This window comes from Bufo bufo, chromosome 3 (assembly GCF_905171765.1).
Source record: "Bufo bufo chromosome 3, aBufBuf1.1, whole genome shotgun sequence".
Lineage (NCBI taxonomy): Eukaryota > Metazoa > Chordata > Amphibia > Anura > Bufonidae > Bufo > Bufo bufo.
The window spans coordinates 173,797,534-173,822,695 of NC_053391.1; the positions used below are offsets into that span (position 1 = coordinate 173,797,534).

The 25,162-nt window shown below is 40.1% G+C and overlaps 1 protein-coding gene across 3 annotated transcripts in view; it reads left to right on the forward strand.

Moving 5' to 3' along the window:
* The window catches only part of TBL1X (transducin beta like 1 X-linked), a 365,710-nt gene that overhangs the window by 124,012 nt on the left and 216,536 nt on the right, over positions 1 to 25,162 (forward strand). For all 3 annotated transcript variants that reach the window (XM_040423758.1, XM_040423761.1, XM_040423759.1), the window contains one exon: positions 10,064 to 10,144. The gene's annotated coding sequence lies outside the window, so the exon portion shown is untranslated. The remainder of the gene's footprint in view (positions 1 to 10,063; positions 10,145 to 25,162) is intronic.

The following is a 25,162-nucleotide window of genomic DNA, read 5'->3' on the forward strand; positions in this document are numbered from 1 at the left end:
TTTAAGATAAAGTATGATTGGTCACAATACAGCTATTTCAAATAAAACTTTTTTAACTTCTTTCAGTAAAATGATCCTAAAGTTGCAGGGGAAAAGTAGCTAGTCCTTCTACATAAATGCAAAAGCCACCACAAACCTCGTTGTCTAATTCTACACTTTCCCTTCATGACTTATTGGCTCAGGGAAGACCATCGTAAATCCACATCTACCTTTAACTAACTAATAACCATTAATATAGTATAGCTTAATTAGATGTTCATTGTGTGTGAGGTCACCCTGCCTGTTACACTCACCCCCCCCCCCCCCCTCAATAGAATCCATCTCAAACATCTGGTTTTAAAAGACATGCTACGTCAGAGAGAAACCCCAGCCACTTCTTGTTGTCCAGCTGAGCTACATCCTAGGTCTGGCTTTCAGTAGTATGTTCCCTCATGGCTCTTTGTGTCTTTTTCAGAGCAGATATCAACAAAAAGAAAATAAATACAAAGGATTACATGGTAGAATAATTATTGTTACTTTGCTATTACGGAGGAATACATAAAACTATTCTGCCTTTCATTTTATGGACTTTAAGTGGTTCCACATTTGATGACTTGACTGGCATTCATAAATCAATGAATTACTTGAAGACAAACAACTAGACTTTACAATAGAATAGAAATAGAATAGAAATAGAATAGAAATGAAAAAATCTGTTCTTTTGAATTTTGATTTCTTGTTAAAGGTAGTTGTTTCCATTTTCTTTATTTCTATGCGATACCTGTAGATTTGTAACATGATACTGTATCTTGGTATTATCAGTAAACTGTACATGATGGGCCATCTGTTCAGGTTCTAATGGAAGCGCTTATTATTATTCACCCCATAAGACGCAGGGAAAGTGTGTCTTATGGGGTGAAAAATATGGTATATGAAGAGTTGAGGAAGAATGCTGCTAGTAAAAGAAAATATATTTTCTCCAAGATACATTATAAAGTTTCTTGTATTCACCTGCACTATTGAATTAAGCAATATTTGGTGAAAATACACTAAGGCAATAATTTATATTTAAAGGGACTGTCTGCCCTAGGACCTGAAGACCCCAATGCTCTTAGAGTGTGCACCAATAAAAAAAAAGCCACTCGCCTGTCCACAGTTCCACTGTACCTGTGATGTAGTCCTATTCCCACTGCTTCCACTCCAGCAGACCAGGGAGTGGTTTGGCCCTGTGACTTCTGCAGCCAATCACATGTGCTTGAACATACACTCACCTAAAGAATTATTAGGAACACCTGTTCTATTTCTCATTAATGTAATTATCTAGTCAACCAATCACATGGCAGTTGCTTCATTGCATTTAGGGGTGTGGTCCTGGTCAAGACAATCTCCTGAACTCCAAATTGAATGTCAGAATGGGAAAGAAAGGTGATTTAAGCAATTTTGAGCGTGGCATGGTTGTTGGTGCCAGATGGGCCGGTCTGAGTATTTCACAATCTGCTCAGTTACTGGGATTTTCACGCACAACCATTTCTAGGGTTTACAAAGAATGGTGTGAAAAGGGAAAAACATCCAGTATGCGGCAGTCCTGTGGGCAAAAATGCCTTGTGGATGCTAGAGGTCAGAGGAGAATGGGCCGACTGATTCAAGCTGATAGAAGAGCAACGTTGACTGAAATAACCACTCGTTACAACCGAGGTATGCAGCAAAGCATTTGTGAAGCCACAACACGTACAACCTTGAGGCGGATGGGCTACAACAGCAGAAGACCCCACCGGGTACCACTCATCTCCACTACAAATAGGAAAAAGAGGCTACAATTTGCACGAGCTCACCAAAATTGGACTGTTGAAGACTGGAAAAATGTTGCCTGGTCTGATGAGTCTCAATTTCTGTTGAGACATTCAAATGGTAGAGTCTGAATTTGGCGTAAACAGAATGAGAACATGTATCCATCCTCTGATGGCTACTTCCAGCAGGATAATGCACCATGTCACAAAGCTCGAATCATTTCAAATTGGTTTCTTGAACATGACAATGAGTTCACTGTACTAAAATGGCCCCCACAGTCACAAGATCTCAACCCAATAGAGCATCTTTGGGATGTGGTGGAACGGGAGCTTCGTGCCCTGGATGTGCATCCCTCAAATCTCCATCAACTGCAAGATGCTATCCTATCAATATGGGCCGACATTTCTAAAGAATGCTATCAGCACCTTGTTGAATCAATGCCACGTAGAATTAAGGCAGTTCTGAAGGCAAAAGGGGGTCCAACACCGTATTAGTATGGTGTTCCTAATAATTCTTTAGGTGAGTTTATATCACTGGTTACACATTGCTCATGGAGATGTGACTTCTGAGGCCTGTTATCAGCTGCAGCGGTCATGTGACCAAGCCACAGCCTGGTCCTGTGAGGACTGTTAGTAGCTGGGAACAGGACAAGATGGGAGCATGGACAGGTGAGTGTGTGTGAGGCTCTGTGTGTCTGTGTCTCAGCTCCTTGGCCAGACAACCACTTTAAGCAATAATACACAATAATTTTCCTTTAAATCAAGTATCAGTGGATTATAATAGGTATTGGATCATTAAGGCTGGATTCTCACATTGCAGCCATGTTGCAGTCAGGGTGCATACAAGATGCATCCCTTAACATGGGAAAATGCAGATTGGCAAGGTCTACAAACTGATTGCAGCTAAACATAGTTTGATTGTTAAAGGGAATGTCTCACCAAAGATTTTTTTTCTGCCAGTTAATACCAGATAGCAACACAACTCCTATTTTCCTAATCTGATTTTATTTTCTGATTGCAGATTTATTTATTCTATTCTTTGCACATAATTATGGCACATAATTATGGGGCGGCCATCTTGCCTAGCTGTTCTTAACAGTATTTAGAAAGCATTAAGAAAATTGCTTTACATGTGTCATAGGCACAATGGACAGTTGACTTCTATGGGAGAGTTTGCTAAGCAATTTTTTCCCCCAAAAAAATTTAATTTATCAGAGTTGTGTGCCTGACATAAAATAAAAATATATTGCAAAGGACTATGTCCAAGTGGTATTTTTTTTCCAAAACAACTAATGAAACTTAAAAAAAATACATTTACTAGAGTTGTGTATCTGACATTTTACTGGTCAAAAGCAGTCAAAACCAAGAAAGTTCCTGCTGGATATCTACCTGTCAATTACTAAGTAAGTTGATTGATTGGCACTCCTATTGTCGTGGGTGGTGCTCAGTGGTATGAATAGCGCCATGGTTTAACTTACCTGTCAATTACAACTGGGCAATATGGTTAACAACAATAGCAGGAACATTTTGCTGCATTTGGGGGATATAAGACTTGCTCCCTGCATGTGATTAGTTTGGTGGTACATCCCTTTTAAAAAATGTATTGTGGCTCGCAGAAGGTGCTGTCCATGTCCAGGATAGTGTCTGTACATTTCCTCCATTCTTAGGTGGCTAAGAAAATCCCATTGGATGTGTAGCGAGAGAATGGTCTGCCTTGGCACCACTTGATCTGCAGCATTCCAACTCACTGGAATTCAACTTTCATATCCTGGAACATCTGTATGAGCTGCGTAAACCAGTCATTAATTATACTGTACACAAAATCCCTAGAGTAGGGAGAATGTGTTATTTTGAGCTCATGCTTTGGCAGCTCTTTAGGGACATATGTTGCATACTCAGACCCTTTGATGAGGCCACCCGATTAGTGAATAGAGACAAAAGTGACATCAACAATGTCATCCCCCTGAAATTTATATTAGAGCAACTTCTCCTGCTGATGCAACAAGGGATGGCGGAAGAAGAAAAGCTTCCACATCTGGCTCACCTTGGGATAGAATATCACACAGTATAGAGAACTGATACAACTGGAATTGCAGGCAAGTCAATTAGGAATTGCAATGAGCCGGACCGTGGGTACAGTTACACGGACACCAATTATGCTGTGGGTCAGGATATGTGTATAATAGTCTATGGTTTTTGTTCGTGACGCCAATTGCAGCGTGCGCAGGGTACAGTCTCAGGGCCCTTTAAGGTGTTGCAACTCACGTACCAGGTTAGGAATGCCAGAGTGGTGTAATGTCTCTGTGTAGCAGTAGTAATAGTGTCAACGGTGTCTCCTACCTTGGAACGGCTGGACTCCTGGATCCTGGCTCACTTGCAATAAAATGAGTGTTGCTAGTAGGAGTAATTGAGGAACTTGGTAGCAATGAATGAGATCCAGACTTGAAATATAATTCAACTTGTCTTTACTGGAGGCAGCATCAATCCACATGTGATACAGCAATAGTCTTGGGTCCCAGCAGGTATTAGCAATATATGGCAGGGATTACTATCTCTTCTGCTTCTATCATATGCCTGGAGAATATGGCAGGAATCTATATCTTCTGCTCTGTCTATCTTCTGCTGTGTTGGGGACTGACTAGCTGAGGAGGAATTTGGCTTCTCCTGGTCTCTGGATGTTACTCACAGTTAGCTCACAGGAAATGGCTCTTCCTGGAGATCTGGAGGTGGCTGCTTGCTTGTCAACCAGCTGAGGCTGATGGCTCAGACTGGGCATGAAGATCTTTGGTCTCAGCCGAGACACGATCCTGGGTTGGGATCCCTAAAACTGGGAGCTCCTACCAGCACAGCCTTCCCCTAGCCGGGGTGGCTGGCACACTAACTGTAACTTCCTTTCCTCCCCATGAGGCAGGATGTGGGAACATTCCACACCTCCTCAAAGAGGGGGGAGCTAAACTGGAATGTACTATTCCAGTCTAGATATGCTAAACTGTAACTAAAGCCCTGGTAACACATTGCTGCCACCTGCTGGTGAACATGAAAATTACAGCAAATGCAGAAAATGCACATTTGTGAGGAATATTACATAAAATCACATTAGATGACAAGGCACATGTTACCAACAAATAGTAGCGGGGAAAAAGAGTTTAGTAACATACCTCTGGGATGTTACAGAATCAACAGTCTTAAATCCCCCACCTACCTCTGGTATTGGACAGAGACAGAATTCTGATTGTCTCAGCTTCCAATCACACTGACAGGTTGCTCATCCAAGACTTGGCTTGTCATCATGGCAACCCTCCCAGCACAGCCATGCATAGTGATTTGGCTGGTTGAACTCCTGACATGAAGACTTCTGGCAATAAGAGATATTTTCTTCAGTTATATAAAGTGTCATTATGCTGTTATCTTTGGAAGGTTATGCATAATTATCATTTGATTTGAGCAATGTTTATATGATTTAAAAGGAAAAGATGAAAGCATATAATATAGGTTGTTTTAAAGTGCACTAATCACATGGGGGTTAGTGGCAGGTGGGAAGAAGGTTTAGGTTTATGTAGACTTGTGCTGGCTAAACTATATATACATCTTCTAATTAATGCTACAAAAGGAACATATTCCATAGATGTACAGAACCTTCTGTAATGAGGCTGCTTACCTCTTCTCCAAGTGACAGTAATTATTGTTACTACACATGCTCGAAAAGGGAATATAACCACAAACTTCTTGTTTTTGTCATGGTGATTTCATTGTAAAATAAATTGCAATAATAACATTTATATTAGAAAAATAATTAAGTAATATGTGTCAGGGTTTACACGTTGCCTCCTTATTGCAGGCATGATGCATTTTTACTGTGGTTTTCCAAAATCACAGGTTTCTTTTTCTTTCTAGTCTAATGTGCCTTGCCATGTGCTCTGTTTTGATAAATTGGCATAATTTGCACCTGTTTTAATAATCTATATAGATTCATGCACCCTATGTTATTGTTATTATTATTATTATTTTTTAATTTTTTTATTATATGTTCCACCAGAATTCGCAAGAATAATGTATTGCAGTGGGTGGCGGACACGTCTTGACTTGTTGTTTCTATTGTAATCTGAGATGATGTATCTTCTTAACACATGTGATAAGTTTCAACCCTGCAAAGTAATATTTTACAGTATGTGTCTAAACAGTTTTTACCTTAATAGGGTTGTCCAAATGTTTAATACTGATGGCCTATCCTAAAGATGGGTCACCGCTATGTTATCAGCGAGGGTCTATCCAAGGGCAACCTCACCGATCAGCTGTCTGAACAGTCTATGGTGGTCCGGTGAGCGGCACAGCCTCCTCATAGCTTAAAATGCACAGGGCCTTCCAATGGATAGTGGCGTTTCTTGGTACTGCTACTTACTTGAATGCAAGTCCATGACCATGTCACTGGACTAGGAATAGGCGGCAGTGCTCGAACTGCTAATCGTCGTGGTACTGGGAGTCAGACCCCCACAAGTCAGATACTGATAACCTGTCCTGAGGATAAGTTATCAGTAATAAAGACTCGGACAACCCCTTTAAATAGAATCTTAGAGTTGCGCCATTCCTCTGTTATTCATTCTAGACATGGACAAGTTAGAGGTGTGGTTCTGCATACTCTGACAGTGTCTAATCACATCACCAGTGTCACACTATGAAAGGACTCACCCTATTAAGAAGGGAATGGAAACTCCCAAGTGTCAATTTATTCTTATATATAAAAGCGCAAGATAGGATGCGTAGCTCTAAGAAAAGATGTTCCGCAATAGTTGTTTCATGAGGAATGTTGCTGAAACAAAGTGGGCACAGGTCCCCTGTGAAAGTGGAAATAATTTTTGAGTCATTTTTGCCCAAAATATGATTGAATGAGCAGAAAGATTATTTTGTAATAAACTTTTACCAAACGACAGAGGTCTGAGAGATGTTTTCAGGTATACACATTTAGTAGGAACTATTGATCTTATGGTCATACCAGCAGCAGGGATTATAGAAGAGCTCATCAATGGGTTCATTCCTCACTCTTTACTCTGCACAATGCCGGAGCACTAGGTATAGGGGACATGCATAACATGCTGGGACCTCCATGATGGTCCGAGGTTTCTCACCTGCTGCATCAGAGCTCTATGATAGAATCTCAAAAGAAACAATGAACAGAATGATGTAATAAGAGGGAACCTGTCAAGGCAACAGGAGGAGCTGACAAGCATTGGTCACTATGACCGCCTACTGGACTCCTAAACCCAGAATGAACAGAGATTTAGATCAATGAATAAGGTTATACTGACTCTTTTCCCACAAAACAATATATCAGTCTGATCAGCTCCTCCTGCTATATAACCGGCTGCCCACAGACAGGACGGTACAATGTTCCCTTTAGGTTCCACAAAAAAACTGAAAATGACTTTAAGACTACAGCATGGGCTATACACACTATTTTATTTTTACTGGTAATTCTAAAAGAGGGCAGTACAGAACCACAGCGATTCAGTGAGTATTGGCTGAAGAATGAATGTGTAATTGAAGGTTACATTAGGACATTTATGGAGGAATGGAAGAGCATTATGTGATTCATTCTGTTCTAGTTATTTTCTTCCTATCTCAGGTTTCACATGTTAGAAACTACAGCGAATTGAATGCAACTGAGCAAAGCGTATTTATCCCCAATGTTTGCCATCTACCTTATCTCACATCCTCCATTGCACAAGATCAGTAATCTAGGTGGTGATAATAGATGTGTAAGGTTGCCAAAACCAAACTATGTGTCTGATACTTATTTATATAAATCTAAACTAAAATAATCAACTTATAAAGGTTTAACTTACCACAAAGTAGACATTTCTCTAATCAAATGGAGTAAAGCAAATAGGAAAAATGTCTATGCCCTGATATAGATGGCTTCTCCTGTATGGAAAAGTGGTAGTAGTGGCGTGTCCTCCTTGCGTCATGTGATCCAATAACGTGACGCATAGAGGGACACGTCACTGCTGCGGCCAGTCATTGGCTGCAGCAGCCACATGAGCATTGTTAAAATGGATGTTGACAAGGGGAGACCCAAGGTCTGCACCAGCAGTGGGGGATTGAAGGAGCAGGAACCCAGCGGCAGGTGATCAGATAAGTATTATTCCTTCCGCAGTCACTGAAATGACCCCTTCAAGTTGTACGTGGCAAAACCCAGCAATGTAAAAGAGGACCCATTTTGTTGCAGTGCTCTGCCTCTCAAGCTGGCCAGACCCATTAAATGAATGCTGGAAAAACCTGCAAATTGTGGTGGGAGCGACTTACCATCTCTCCCCCAATGGCAGATGTAAAGGAAGATAAGGATCAGTCTGCTGGATTTTAATATGTCTGCTCCTTTTGTTCTCAGGGGAGATAAGCCACTACCAGAAGTGTCTGGCAGCAGCATTCTCTTTTCTCCCATTCAGAACACATGCATGCTCGACTGACCGAACATGCATTTGTATAGGGTTTCGGAAGTAATAGTTCTCAGCCAAATAAGCATTCTGGAGGCAGCTTTCTACTGTGTGTGGCCAGCCTTACCTCCTATAATGGTAAAACTTACATACTCTATATTATTTGTACTGTAATGTACATTGCCGATAATATTTGTGCCTGGGTACGTGTGCGCGAGCTCCACCGAGGACAAGGAACATGTCAGAGCAAGCAAATAAAGAGTAATAAACAGTGGAGAATTTGTAGAATACATGAAATGATTTACTATTCAGGCTACTCACAGAAATAGAGGGGGGTCATTTATTATAACCGGCATTTTAGACGCCAGTCTTAATACCACTTTAGCTGGCGGTGGATATGGCGCCTCTACATAACCTTGGCATATCCACTGCATGTCTAAATCTATGGCAGGTTTAGACCATTTTCTAGGCCTAAAACAGGCCTAGAAAATGTTAAATGAGACAGGCCTGCCGGTCTGCCCCCTTCCCGGCCCACACCACATGGCGTAGTGTATATCTGTTAGTAAATGACCCCCAGAGTCTGTAAATGATATGTATTTCTGTAAAGGTAGTAAATTGCAATTATATGAAGAATACAAAAGGCAGAGTACAAAGTAAAGAGTTGCTTTAGCCTACATTATAATAGACATTACTTAAACACATGCATGGAATACTCACATATTTCTGAGACTAATCCCAAATCTTTTTACTTAATTGAGCCTGGTTGTTAATGGAAACATAAAACATTAAAGGGGTGGTCCAGGTTTACAGAAACATGGTTGCTTTCTTACAAAAGCAGCACAACACCTGTCCATGGGTTGTGTCAGGTATTGCTGCTCAGCGCCATTGATGTGAAGGGGCTGAGCAGTAATACCATACACACATAAGGGTAGCACTAATTTGGAATAAAGCGTAACCCTAGTTAATCACTTTAAGATATCTCAATAGCAATACTGTTGCAAAAATCATCAAAGGGATTTTGGAGGTAACGGACAATACAGGAAATCTGTCTGCAATAAAGCAGTGATCATTACCTACCTGGCAGAGCCCAATAAATCGATCCTCGCCAGAAGAGCTAGAGCGGCCGCATGGGATCTGCCAGGTAAGTAATGTGGACTTCTTTATTGCAAGGCAAATCCCTTGTGTTGTCTGGATTCCTTCTGAAACCAGACAACTCCTTTAAGAACTGTACTGGCAGCAAAACTGTTGGCATCATAAATAAAGATAATATAGTCGTAATTAGCAGCTGAAAGGATGGCATCGTACCTGACTATCCACCTCCACCTTCCTCTGTTGTCATGTACAAAACTGGTAGTGAATGTCTCATGGCAATATATAAACCAATTAAAAAGGCTCATCTTGAAATAAATATACATACATATATACATGGCTAGTCTTAAGGTAGATTTACACATGCAGAGGAGCAGCCAATTTTCATGGAAAAAGTGGTCCTTCCTGACAACTGGTTGCTCGTTCAATGGGGTTGAAGTGATCACCTCCAAAGTATAAGAACAAGGTATCATGTTGTACATCACTCGTCCTCATACAGCTGCATTGGTTTTGGGCAGCAGAGTGCTGTTTAGAAACAACCATTTACTTGTTTGCACAACTGACAGTTTCACCCAAGGAACAAACGTTTTGCATGTTCATTGATTGTTCGGCTGCACCTTTAGACAGGCAGAAAGTGCGTTCCTTATAATCTGCCCGACTATCGGGACGTGTAACTCCGCCATTTGTGACATCCAACATTCATATCGTTTACAGACAGATAAGTACAATACATGTGTATTCAAAATCCTGCCTTCTCTAATTATTCATTTCATCTTATAGATGCCACCTGTTTGAAAGCTGGCTGTGGCAAAGGATCCAAAAAGTATAAGAAAACGTGGATTGGCAACCTGCATCCTCAGTGTAAGTAGAATATTCTCTGTCTCACAATACTCATGATAGAATTGTTGAACTGCAGAAAATGCAGATACCCTTAGAATTTTTATTATTGTTTAGATGAAGATTTTTGCTTGCGCTCAGAATGAGTCCTATTCTCTATAGATGTAATTAAAAAGTATTAAGTAAAATAAAATTAGGAATTATATTCTGATAACTTTATTAATATACCAACCATAAGGCCAATTAAAGAAGAAGAAAAAAAACATTCTTTTTTTTTTAGGTCCATTTTTTTTTAAAGCAATCTATTTAAAAATTCAAGTTGAACTCTGTGAGTGAGTGCAGCAACCCAGTGGGGAATGTGAGAGGCAGATAGGAGTTGTGGTGACATAAACAGTGGTGGTTGTCATGGTTCTTAGGATGCCTGAATCCTTATCCCTCACTCCCCAGACCAACAGAGTAATTGAGTGGACCACAGATAGGATTAGTAGTTGTCCCCTCTTCCCCCTTCCTCCCCGGGTCACACTCTGTTTGGAGTCTCCTGCTTGAAGGAAGGTGGGGGGCCCTTGGTGTTATGGTGTGGCTAAAAGACAGGAGACTAAAGAGGAGGATTAGTTAAACAAGATAACAAGTATTTCCTGAAGTGTAAACCTAGAAACACTTCCATACAAAACAGAGGCACAAATCCTACTAGTTACAACAAATTCTGGCTGAAGCAGGGGTTATCTCTGGAGCTCCTCTGTGAAACAGCCTTAATTATAACAATACCCCAGGTACAAGCTCAGCTGAGGGGTGCACCTAAATCCAACTTATTAAGTAATGTCTGCAGTACCTAGAAGAGAGGGGTAAACTGCAGAAACAGGACTACAAGCGATCACTAAGGTAGGAAAGAGTGGCCAGAAGCCAGAAGCAGCTCTAACCAAGATTGTCAAGTCCAGAAGCCTTAGACGTGTGTTACTTTAATAGGCTAAATCCTCACGTTACCCACTTTTTTTTAATGGCTCTAATGTGTATTCCTTCCACGAGTCCTTCTTGGGTCCAAATGAGCTTTCTTATACTGACAGGACTGGAGGTAGCTTTCTTCAGCCTTACTTCAACACACTCCTGCCTCTGACTGCACTAACTAGATAGAGGAAAGGCCAAATCCAGAGGCTCAGCTCAGCCTCCCAAGAGCAGAGGTGTAACAACTAACATAAAACAGTGCAAAATATTAAAACAGCAGAAATATGTCACATAGCATATATTCTTTAGACCTGAGCCCATTTTCAACCCCTAGCAGTGGCCTAGTGGGTCACTGCTCAAGGTCTGCAAATAAGTATAGCAAGTCATAACAACATTGATTTGGTACTCAAAATTATCAGACCCAACATCCAGCTTGATATTTTTACACCAACATAGAAGGGGGTTCTTTGCCGTAAGAGCAGAGAGACTATGAAACTATGTGCATCAGGGGCTGTTGTCAACTAAGAGTTCAAAAGAGGTCTGGATGTCTTTTTGAGAATAACAATATTACAAATTATAGGCCCTGATTTTTCTTGCTTTCACTCCAGGATTCTGGCTTCAGAAAAGTCGCAAAATAGGACTTTTGTGACTTTTTACACTCACGTTTTGCATTTTTACACCACTCACTCTAGTTTTGAAATGTGGGTGGATAAGTGAGTGTGGTTAGCTATGTTAATGAGTTTCACTCCAGATTTATCATTAAGACTTTTTACAAAGTCGCAACGTCACAATCTCACTCCAGTAGGAGGGTGGAGTAGGAGAACTGGAGTAGCTTTTCTTGACAGAATTGAGGTTTAAGGATGGGACAAATTTCTCAAATACCATGAGACATTTGATAAATATGGCATAAGGTACACCAACGTAGACTCAAGCAAAGCTGACTTCAAATATTCCCCTCATGATAAATTCCTCCCATTGTTACTAGTTTGCTGGAGATTGGTTGTTGTTCCAGGAAATTATTCAGAGTGCCAGATTTGGAGTCAAGAAGAATTCTTTCCTTAAGATGAGGAAAATTGGCTTTTGTCTCTTGTAGATCAACATTGCAGGATTTTAGGCAGAGCTAAATGGATGTGTCTTTTTTCAGTCTTACAAACTATGTTACCGTGTAACAACTTTTGTATACAGGTTATAGCAGTAGTATAACTTAAAGCTATAGGGCTCCAATACAAAATGTAATAAGGACTCCAACCACCATGTATAATTTAGAACCCTGCTGTCTTATGTGGCAGAGGGACCATTATGTCCTCTCAGCTCTAGGCCTAGAGGCGACCACTAGCTCTGCATCCTGTACAGCTCTGCGCCTGCTGCATGGTGTCCGGTATAATAGACAGAAAAGTTGTTTCATCTATTAAAGAACTATATTATAGTTCATGTCGATGACTCCTTTGTATAACTTCAATTGTTAGACACAACTTGCATTGATGAAAGAACAGGGTGGCAGATTTACTATTACCATAGATGGCAGGCTGTCTAGACCTTGTGGCTCAGGCTGAATGATAAATTTGTAGCATGGCTGAACACCTTTTGTCTAACTCTATACCAACTATTGGATCGCTTAGTTTCATACAGAATTTTACACCAGTATTGTATACAATTTTGGTACTAAATGTCTTAAATTACACCATGCCTTTGTTACTGTGAAGTCACCTCCTTGTTGTTAATGGGGTTGTCCTAGTTATGAAAAAAAATATATAGCACTGTAAATCTGCAATATATAACTAAGCTAAGCAAGTCTTAGGGGAAAAAAAATCTATTTCCTTATTTCCCTGGTTCTCTTCTGGCCCTTTGTTTAACTGCAGTAATAACAATCTCTGAGGTTTTCCTCATGAAGATTTGTGCCCCTCGCCCTGCTCTGCAAAAAGAGTGAATAGAAGTGCTGCCCTGATTAAAATATCTGACTGCTAGGATACTCAGCAGCATGTTGTATGTGTAGGACTTCCCCTTACCTGTTCTTGTGCAATGCTCTGCAGAATCCCTCCAGTCTGTCAGCTCTGTGTCTACAAGATGAGGAGGCCAGATCCTGTGTGTCTTTACTGCCTGCAGCTACTCAGGAAAGCCTCCATCCCTGTGTGCTGCTAAAGGGGTTAAAGTTTCCTGAAGAATCCAGGGAGAGAGCAGACAGCAGCAGACTGCAGTGCAGGGAGCATGGCCTACACAGTGGCGTCTTGTGTACAGACACATATCTGCTCTCTCAGGCTTGCGCACAACAAAACATCATCAGAGCAGGGAGAGTAGCTGACATCACAGGTCATGGCACCCTCAGGAAAATCTGAGAAAGGAGTCACTGCAGATGAAGTAAGTGCATTGTAAAACCCTTACATTTGCCTAGTTAGAAACATACAAAGGACAAAAAAATAACTCGGACAACCCCTTTAACCCCCATCCTCTTGTGGGGGTTAGTTGCAGATACATTCTCTAAACCTAGATGCACTAAATGCTGCCAAATTTTTGTACAATTTACTCCAGAATCTAGGTGTACTCACATTAGTCAATAAAGGCCAATGCATTTTTTTTCTAAAACATAATAAGAGTCATGCAGTAAAGTCTCTGTCTAGGATTCATTTAAATGGTAAGTCTTTTTACTTTATATGCAGGGTATAATACACAAAACACATCAAATGCAGCAAAGGACCTGCTGATAGGTGCCCTTTGAATCTTTCGTTTTGAAAAGCCTTCCAACAACTCAAAGATGTGGGGGAAAGATGAAGGAGATGCGTGAACTTTTATTCATGTTATCACCCCTTTTATACATGAAAGAGGACTTGTTTTCTTATTGTCATATTAGTGTTGGGTGCGAATATTCGAATCGCAAATTTTAATTGCGAATATTACCACTTTGAGAATTTGCGAAGATTTCGAATATAGTGCTATAAATTTGTATTTGCGAATAATCTAGATTTTTATTTCAACTGAACTTATGATCCCTCCCTGTTTCTTGCTTGTGGACCATTGAGAAGGTTGCAATGTCTTTGCCTGAGCTTAGCAACATCCCTAGCAACCAATAGGAAAGTTGCCTACCCCTTACTATATAAGAACCTCCCCAGCAGCCATTTTCTGTAGTTTTATGGAGTTCTGAGAGAGGCAGCAGTGTCATTGCTGTGGTCTGTGCTTTGCTGTGTCATTACATTAGATAGTTAGCTTATGTATATAAATATATATACAGTAATACAGATAGTTAGTGGGAGATAGTCAGTGTAGGTTATATCCTGATATAGTGTGATAGGTTCTGCTGTCCATACATACATGCTACAGACATAGTGCTGTGATGTCACAAGTTCACAACAATAATTAGTGCACCAATCACTAATATGTAGTCAGACCTGTTAAAATGTGAAGTTGCACGTATTGCGCCAAAATATGCGCATCATTAATTGCCGATTAGTGCAATCGTGAATATATTGGAGCACCCTATCTGCAGCACCTATCACTATGTTACTACTTGAAGGCTTGTTGGGTCTGAAGTGCGCCAGGGTTGCCTAGGCTAACATGACACTTTCAGCACAGAGCACTCGCTGTCTGCAGAGCTCCAGCAGCTGAATAAAGGGAGTGGGCTGCTTTAACCACTGATATCTCTGCATTGGGTGCAGCTAGAAATATGGCTCTGGTCTTGTTAGAATCATAGCATTATATCCACTATATAGGGAGATATAGCTGTTATGCCTGAATTAAACTGCCCAACTTTTCAGCAGATAATCGTCAACCAGCATTCGCATGAATGCTGATTAGCGATCTAGCAGTGTAATACTGCCACCAATTGCAGTACAAATCTTGACATGTTAAAAAATTATTGTTTGCAGCGGCGGCAGATTGTTATTAGAACAAGCATGATTTAAATTTTATTTATATTAATTATTAGTGATGAGTGAAGCAAAGCTTTCAAAGCGGGATTCGGTACAAAGTTTAGGAAAAATTTGATTTGTAACGAATCCGAATTTCCTTGAGCTTCATGGTGATAAATCAGTTTTTCCTAAAATGGCAGCTGCACATGTTACAAAAGTGAAAGTAAGAAAGACGCAAGATCAACCATAACGCCGTGCAGCCAGCCAATCCCCTGTGATGTCACAGCCCTATAAAACCCTCATCCCGCGTAGTCTGCACCATTGTCCTGTGAGCTGAGCATAGGGAGAGACATGGCAAGAGCAAATGCGCTAGGGACAGTGTTGCTGAAAATGATTGATAGAAGAATATTGGAGAGGGAGAGTGCAGGGAGAATGCAGCAGTGCTGCCTCAGTTATATTTATTCCTACATTTACTTATTCTTACATCAGCTACATAAGATGGAAGCCTTTATTATTCCAATGCCAGCGTGCCAACCGATAGCATCCAATCTGCACCCCGTGGGCATGTCTTAATGATGGCCATCCTCATCTTTTGCTGGCTTTACTTCTTCCAAATCATCCTTCAAAGTCACCATGTCCTAGAAAAGTCAGCAAGATGCAGAGAGAGGAGGAGCTGGATGTTCCTGATGACATATTCTATATTCTCATTGATATTAGATGATGGGGAAAAGGAGGAAAAGAAGATGGCAGAAGAAGGGATCCTACCTGTAGGGCAGGAGAGCGTAGGGGTTGGAGAAGTGGGTATGCTAGAGCTGATTAATATACTGTTTACCATCAAATAACCTACAAGAAATTGCAGGCAAGAACAGCAATAATATGCATATTGTGCCCCAACCTAACCAGCCAAATAAAAGGCAACTGCGGGCTAATTGGCCATGCGGTTCTTCACCACTGCATGGCTGCAGCACGACCGCTCTGTGTGGCCCTACCCTAAGGCAGAGTGGCCTGAGTATGCCTGATTTATAGTTATTTATGAAAAATGTATTTGTAACAAATCAAATTTCTTGGATAACTTGAGCAAAGTTGCCGAATCAAATCTTTCTAAATTTTGCTCATCTCTATTGATTATACTACCCAACCTTGAAATGTTTTATTATTTTGTTCCTTCTTAAAGGAGCTCAATCACCCCTGATCTGTGACCCAGGGAGCAAGAGGTGGCTCCTTGGTGTTTGCATTTGTGTATATATCTGTGCATGTTTTTATAACTGTTGTTTAATGCCTGATGAAGGGACCCTCTACTTTATTAAACCACTAGGGAAGGTTAAAAAGGTAGAAAATATGATTTTCTAATTTTCTGTTGTCTAAACCTGTGGTTTATCTTATAGTTACATATAAGATGCATTGATATGATAAGGTTATGGAACCATACTCAAGTTTCTGTGTATTGCTACCACAACAAGCTCAAAGTGAGGAGTTCACAAACTTTATTGTCAAATCTCGTCTGGAAGACAATATGGCTGCATAATCAGACTACACAGGGATTGTTTGTTGTCTGTTACCATGGAAATATATAGGACTGCATGGGAGCTGACATGCAAAGTTGGTTTATTTTTCAGGTCAGCTTCAGCTATAGCTATCTAAATTTCAATTTTCACAACTTAACAGGGAACTGCAATGCAGGAACATATATTCTATTTAAGTTGCATTCTTTTGTGTAAAAATACTGTATTTGTGGATTCCCAGAAGTAAAACAAAGTAAACCAGATGCCTTTTACTATCTTTCCCTTACCATCCAGTAGCAGAGAAGGTACAAATAGGGGTGGGTAAGAATTCTGCCATAAATATACTAAACATATACTAAAAAGTGTTGTGCAAATTGCTCCATAATGGATCTTGAAGACAAATTGTAGGTGAAGTGTGCGTCTTTTAACAGGTGATACTCTAGTAAGTTGCTGTTAGCCCTTGTCTTTTTTTATTTCATCCTTGATATAGGCTACTTTTGCAGCAATAGTAAGACATTGCTAGGCCTTCCTAGCAATAATATAGGATACAGCTCTTTTCAACTGGATCCAACACATGAGCTTATGACAATTCTACATTAGAGCTCATGCATACGACCGTTGTTTTGCGGTCGTTTTTTCATGGATCCGTTGTTCCGTATCGGAGGTTTTTTATTCTCTGATTTAAGTCCTCTTCCGTTCCATTATTCCACAAAACATATCCGTATGGTTTCCGTATGCGATCCGTTTTTGCGGATCGGTAATGGAAACAGTAACTTATTAATCACCAAACACATGAGAAATATGGGCTGGGCATAGCATTTCTACAGTATGGATCAGCAAAATACGGATGACATATGGATGTGTTCTGTGTGGGTTCCATATTTTTTGAGGACCCATTGACTTGAATGGGACCTCGAACCATGATTTGCGGACAACAATAGGACATGCACTACTTTTTTGCGGAACGGAAATACAGAAATGGAATGCACATGGAGTACCTTCTGTTGTTTTTGGGGACCCATTGAAGGGAATGGTTCCGCATACGGTCTGCAAAAAAACGGAACGGAAGCGGAAAGAAAATACGTTTGTGTGCATGAGCCCTTAGAATGCAAATTGGGCTGCATTGTTCGGAAACTGAAAATGACTCAGAAATCCTTGGAAAGTAGAACCTCGAATAATCTGGATGTGCACTTTACTCTTTAATTCCATTTCTAACCATGAACATTTTGAATCTGACCTTCCATTCATCCATTATTTTAGTTTATATTACAAAGCCAGGAATATCAGGATACTTAATATTGGAAAAGAATCTGGCATTCACAATAGGTATTAAGTCCCATGTAAATAAAATGAGTGTTATCATTAGCTGTGCTGGTTATTGAAATTCCAGTCCTGGGTTATAAAAATTATTTAAAACTGTCCTAAGTATTATAAAGAGAAAAATTATATGTCAACTAAAGGTGAACTGAAGGTTAATTGTTCTTGCTGAATGTGGAAGTTGCACAATAGTTTAGGATAATTTCTGCCACAACTGGGCGCCTACTCCTTAGGAACCGATGGTAGAAGACATCAATAATCGAAATACCAGTAGACATGCTATATAAAGCTACCTTGCTATGTAAATAAATATTTATTAATATTATATATGGAGCATATGTAAGGTAATATCATTACACACAGTGAAATACGAGATCATGACTGGTTAGATGGTGGACCTGGTAAAATGTTGGCAATGGGGAATGAACATTTCAACCTTGTGCAGCGGTATAATACTGATTTCCTCAGGATACGTCTTCAATATTAGATTGATGGGGGGGGGTCCGAATCCCAGAACCTCTAATGATCAGCGATTTGAAGGGAACAAGTAAATGTGACGTGTACTTGCACTGCCACTTGAGATGAGCGAAGTTCTCTAAAATTTGATTTTGCTGTTTCGTCAAATTTTACAAAAAACTTGCTTCTTCACCATGAAGTGCATTTCTTTGTAAATAGCGGGTGCAATGACAAGGAACGGCTATTGCGCCACCCTCTAACATTGAACCCCTCACCTGAGATCCAAATTAAAGCAGTTTAGTGTTTGCAAATAAAAACAATTAAATCATACTTACCTCATCCATTTGATCTCAAAGAGGCCACCACAGCTATCTTGCTTGAAGATCCAGTATGAAATCTTGCTTGGCGCATGACGACGTCATTACGTAGGCCAGTCTGGTGATGTCATACATCACTGAACATGAGATTTTGCACGGGGCCTCTTTGTGTTAAAATCAATGAGGAAAGTATGACTTTTTTTTTTTTACTTTTACCGCCATTTCGGGGAAAATCTATTTTTTACCACCAAGCACAAGGAAATTCAACTTCTTGGCAAATGGAATTTGGATCGAAGTCCACTTCATGAACTTTGATTTGCTCAACACTAACTGCCACTGTAAGGGAGACAGCATGCAGTGTGGTGGTGCAGTGCAAATACAACTGCTCGGTCCGTTCACTTGTTCCCTTCAATCTGATATTGAAGTCCTGTCACTTTCTCTTTAATAGAGCAAATATATAATACCAAACATGGACCATGGACAAGAGTGACTCTATTTCCAGAAGAAACTTATACATCCCCTATAGCAGTGGTGGTGAACCTATGGCACAGGTGCCAGAGCCGGAACTTAGAGCCCTCTCTGTGGGCACCCGCACCCTGGAAAAAGTCTATGGTGAACCAATATGGAAAAATGAATCCAGCCAGCAAATGAAGCAATAGGCATAATCACAGTAGATTAGTTAGTGGCTTGTATTAACTTTCTCTACATGATAGATGCCACTTACTGAAGTGAGACAACCCCTTTAATGCTGAACTTCATTTGTATTCTGCAGATGTTCCAAAAGCTTTTTTTATTTCAGTCATATACATCTTTGTGCCTGGATTCATGTGACATTTTGATGCATATGAATTAAAATATGAATATGTCTGGGCTTCTAAATGAATCTGGAATATGTAACAAACTTATCTTAAGACTATTTCTTACTGTCATCATATTTCAGAGGATTCATACGTTTGCCATGTGCGCATTAGCATACGTACTTGACTAAGCACAGCAAGGAGGCAATAGGGGTTTGTAGCTCAATCTGCTGGAATCGCAAGAATTTTTATTTTTTTCTGGGTTACAAAAAACGGAACTGACTTTAGAAGATAGATGGAAATATTTCATTTCATTGCTCTGTCAGAATCTGTTCCTGTTTTTGGTATAAAAAGTAATAACCACATAGTCAAAGTAAGAAAGTAAGAGTAGTAGTTTCTAAGGAAGCTGATGCAATGGACAGCTGCAAGTTACTAGGAGCCTCATATCAGATGGTTGGCGGTGTACGAGGAACAATAAAGTAACATAAAGGGGTTGTTTGACAACAAGGACCCTGTCCATATGTTCTCTTAGCACACAATTTTGGAACATATTTTCTTATAGCTCCTTGTAGTGCCATTTCTCAAATTTTCCTACTAGAAGTTTACAAATGGTCCATCTGGGTGTTACCAGTTGATGGTGTGTCCCTGCCGTTTCTGACACTGGCAACGCTGATTGGATAGTGTTAGACTGTGTAGGAACACAACGCAACTGGTAACACCCAGTTGGACATTTATTGCAGACTGCTGGCAATTTATTCATAAATGGAATAGTATATGAAAGGCACATAGGGATGCAAGTAGTTACTAAGACATGTCAGGATCGGTGACAGGTCCTTCTTCCCCTGGCAATAGCAGCTCAGCAGTGAGAATAGCTAGATCCTCTGCGATCATCTGATCACTAAGCTAGCCTTTTTTTTAAAAAAGGGATTGTCTAGAGGTTTTTAACAATAGGTTCCCTACTCAACAGGGGAAATGCAGATGTGTGGCTTCACAACACATATTTCTACTGGTGCATTTGCATGTACCATATACCACACCATGTACTACTCACACATACATAATTACACCATATATACACTACACATGCAAATGCACCATATATACACTACTCACACATACATAATTACACCATATATACACTACACATACAAATACACCATATATACACTACTCACACATACAGTACAGACCAAAAGTTTGGACACACCTTCTCATTCAAAGAGTTTTCTTTATTTTCATGACTATGAAAATTGTAGATTCACACTGAAGGCATCAAAACTATGAATTAACACATGTGGAATTATATACATAACAAACAAGTGTGAAACAACAGAAAATTTGTCATATTCTAGGTTCTTCAAAGTAGCCACCTTTTGCTTTGATTACTGCTTTGCACACTCTTGGCATTCTCTTGATGAGCTTCAAGAGGTAGTCCCCTGAAATGGTTTTCACTTCACAGGTGTGCCCTGTCAGGTTTAATAAGTGGGATTTCTTGCCTTATAAATGGGGTTGGGACCATCAGTGGCGTTGAGGAGAAGTCAGGTGGATACACAGCTGATAGTCCTACTGAATAGACTGTTAGAATTTGTATTATGGCAAGAAAAAAGCAGCTAAGTAAAGAAAAACGAGTGGCCATCATTACTTTAAGAAATAAAGGTCAGTCAGTCAGCCGAAAAATTAGGAAAACTTTGAAAGTAAGGGCTATTTGACCATGAAGGAGAGTGATGGGGTGCTCCACAGTCACCGGACCTGAACCCAATCGAGATGGTTTGGGGTGAGCTGGACCGCAGAGTGAAGGCAAAAGGGCCAACAAGTGCTAACCATCTCTGGGAACTCCTTCAAGACTGTTGGAAGACTATTTCAGGGGACTACCTCTTGAAGCTCATCAAGAGAATGCCAAGAGTGGGCAAAGCAGTAATCAAAGCAAAAGGTGGCTACTTTGAAGAACCCTAGAATATGACATATTTTCAGTTGTTTCACACTTGTTTGTAATGTATATAATTCCACATGTGTTAATTCATAGTTTTGATGCCTTCATAGTCATGAAAATAAAGAAAACTCTTTGAATGGGAAGGTGTGTCCAAACTTTTGGTCTGTACTGTACATAATTACACCATATATACACTACACACACAAATAAATATACCATATATACACTACTCACACATACATAATTACACCATATATAAACTACACATGCAAATGCACCATATATACACTACTGACACATACATAATTACACCATATATATACTACACATACAAATACACCATATATACACTACTCACACATACATAATTACACCATATATATACTACACATAAAAATACACCATATATACACTACTCACACATACATAATTACACCATATATACACTACACATGCAAATACACCATATATACAATACTAACACATACATAATTACACCATATATACACTACACATGCAAATATACCATATATACAATACTCACACATACATAAATACACCATATATACACTATACACACACATAAATAAATATACCATATATACACTACACACATAGCTCCCCAACTTTTAAAAAGCCCAATATATATTTAACACATACATTCACCATATAGAAACACATACTATCTCCTTACACCCCCATTATTAGTTCATCTATAGCAGTGATGTCGAACCTTTTAGAGGCCGAGTGCCCAAACTGCAACCCAAAACCCACTCATTTATCGTAAAATGCCAACACAGCAATTTAACCTGAATACTATAGTTCAATATAGTATATATTCCATGTACTTTATCATTTAGCTATTAAAGCCTGCCTACATTCAGTGCCCTGCCTGTACTGTTCACAGTGCGCCCTGCGCTGATGAATGGCAGGAAAAGTCTAAGGCATATTGGTACACCATAGACTTTTTTCACAGTGCGGGTGCCCATAGAGAGGGCTCTGAGTGCCGCCTCTGGCACCCGTGCCATAGGTTCGCCATCACTGATCTATAGTAATAGCCTCAAAGCCCCACCAATAGTTATAATTCTCAACAGAGTGCCCTCATTATTAACAGTTCCCCCCACAATGCCCCTAATAGTGACAATCCTCCCCTAGAGTGCCCTCCATATTGTGCCCAATAATAATGCACCCATAGTACCCACGGTAGCACTAATTCCCCTTTAGTAGAAATTATTTTCTCCAAAGTGCCCACAGTAGTTATTTTGCTATATAGTGCCTGTAGTAGTTATCATGCTCCCATATAGTTCCCCCAGTAGTTTTAATATCCCCCTATTGTGACCTTGTAGTTTTAATGACCCCTATAGTAATTCCAGTATTTATTATATCCCCCATAGTGCCTCCAGTAGTTACAGTACACCCATAGTAAATATAATGCCCTCATAGTGCCCCCAGTACTTATAATGCCACTGTATTAGCCCATTACTTGTCACAGGACACTTGTCACAGGCTACTTCCAGTCTCCACCAACGTTGTCTGCATCCTGGCACAGGCAGTCGTGTTGACTATATTGTTCTGCCTGAAAACAATCCAGTTATAATTTTAACCATCGCCTCCCATTCATTATAATTTAAAAAAAAAACCCCATTCATTTGATTGACAGCGCTAGACTCACTGGTCTAGCACTGAGATCCCGCGAGTGCGCACTCCAACGTATGATGGAACGTGCGCACTACACTTACACCGTTGATCTCAGCAAGTCCAATTCCTCTAGTGCACACGTGCCGTCACATGTTGGAGTGCGCGCGCGCGGGATCTCAGAGCTAGACGAGTGAGTCTAGCGCTGTCAATCAAATGAATGGGGGACATTTTTATTACATACAGGGCAGCACTAACAGGAGGGCGTTGGAGCTGTGGTGCTCAGAAGCAATAAGCACGCCTCCGAGTGCTCCGTTTGCTCATTAGCATATTTTAAAAAGTGGATTTTACAGTGTGATCAGACCTGAAATAAGGGAAATAAAGGTATGTTTGTGATAAGCGTTTGGAGCTCTACCTCTCTATATATCTAGCATGGTATACTTGAAATCAGTGACAGAGCCTCTTTAAGCTCCTTGTTAGAGTACAGCAAGTTGTGCAAAAAGTATTGAAGCATTGAACAGCTGGACATGTGCATTCAAAAGTTTAGAGTCGGTCAAATTAAGTTCACTTGTAAAGGTTAGCAAGCATTTTAAATTCATCCTGTAATTTCACCCACAAGCCAAATATTCCTAACTTTTTGTGAGTAGTAGATCATCTTGTCATGTTAGCCTCAATAATACACTTCTCGTTTTATTGCATTTTTTGTTTAATTTTTAATTTCTTTTCATTCTACCCAGCAGGAATTGATTTCAGAATAAAATAACAGCACTGTTCAGATGCCCTTTTCTGTTCTTCATAACTAGTGATGGACGAACATGGGCCGGGATGGTTCGCAAACGCGATCACGCAAACGAGATCAAATGTTCGGGAACCGCAAGTTCGTGGCAGGTCCCATTCACTTTAATGGCAGGTGAACCTGAAAAACCTTCAGCTCATATTTGCAGCCACCAAATACTTAGTAGAAGTGTACAAATAGTCCCACAACATGGACAGTGACATATAGAGGGGGATCAATGACAAAAATTCCAACAAAAAATATGTATCTTAATCCGGGGACATTTTTATGCATCTTAAAGAGAAATTCTCAGAAATGTGCCCTTTTGGAGCCTAGAAAAATGTTATTTTAGGCCATGGGAGTACGTTGTTCCAATGTCGTTTGTCCCTATCTGTAGCTGAAGTAACGCAGCAAAACCGCACACAAATGCTGCACTACCCGAATGCACTATATAGAAAATATATTATTGGTATATAACACCCCTGCTTCAATCAGTTTTTTGGGGGGCAACTGGTATATCACACCAGTAGAAATTATTTGTTCCAATAGTGTTTGTCACTCTGTGTAGATGCGGTAACGCAGCAAAACTGCAAACAAATGCTGCACTACCTAAATGCACTATATAGAAAGTATATTATTGGTATATCACACCCCTGCTTTAATAATTTTTTTGGGGGGGGCAACTGGTATATCACACCAGTAGAAATAATTTGTTCCAATAGTGTTTGTCACTCTGTGTAGCTGCAGTATCACAGCAGAACCGCACACAACTGCTGCACAATACAAATGCACTATAATATACTTTCTATGTTAGAAAGTATATTATAAGTATATTACACCCCTCAGTATGTCACACCTATCGATAGCACACCTATACCAGTCATTAAAAGGACTTTTGTGGCCCTATTAGCTAGCGTTTGGTGTCCCTAACAGTCTGTCCCTGCTCCACACAGCAACCTCTCCCTACACTGGCAAAAGACTGAATGTAAAATGGTGGCTAGATTAGGTTTATTTATAAGGTAGAGGGTATGTCCATGTGCTGAAACATCTCAATTGGCTGTCTAGTACCACCTGATGGATGTGTAGTGGGTCAAAGTTCTTCACAATGTAAAAGAATATGGCGCCGGAAGACATCGCCATATGTTCGCCCGTTTGGCGAATCGCAAAAACGAGCAAAGTTTGCCGCGAAACGACCATCAGGCGAACCACAAGGCAAGGCCATCTCTATTCATAACTGTTATGACAAGCTAGGTCAGTAGCTACAGAAATCACCATATTTCCATGCAGTTCTACTGACAAAGATATCAACAGAGATTTAATCATTGCTAGAAATATCTACATTGGATCCTATGCTTCAGTTACCAAACCTGCTGTGCAAAATGTGCAAAGCCAACAGGTGGACTTAAGAAATATCCCATAATGCACATATTCACTATATAATAGAAAACTTATATTAATTGGAAATGTGCACCATAATAAACTGAGCCATTGCCATCTGTTGCACTCTGCTAGAGAAGATAAAGAGAGAGAGAAAC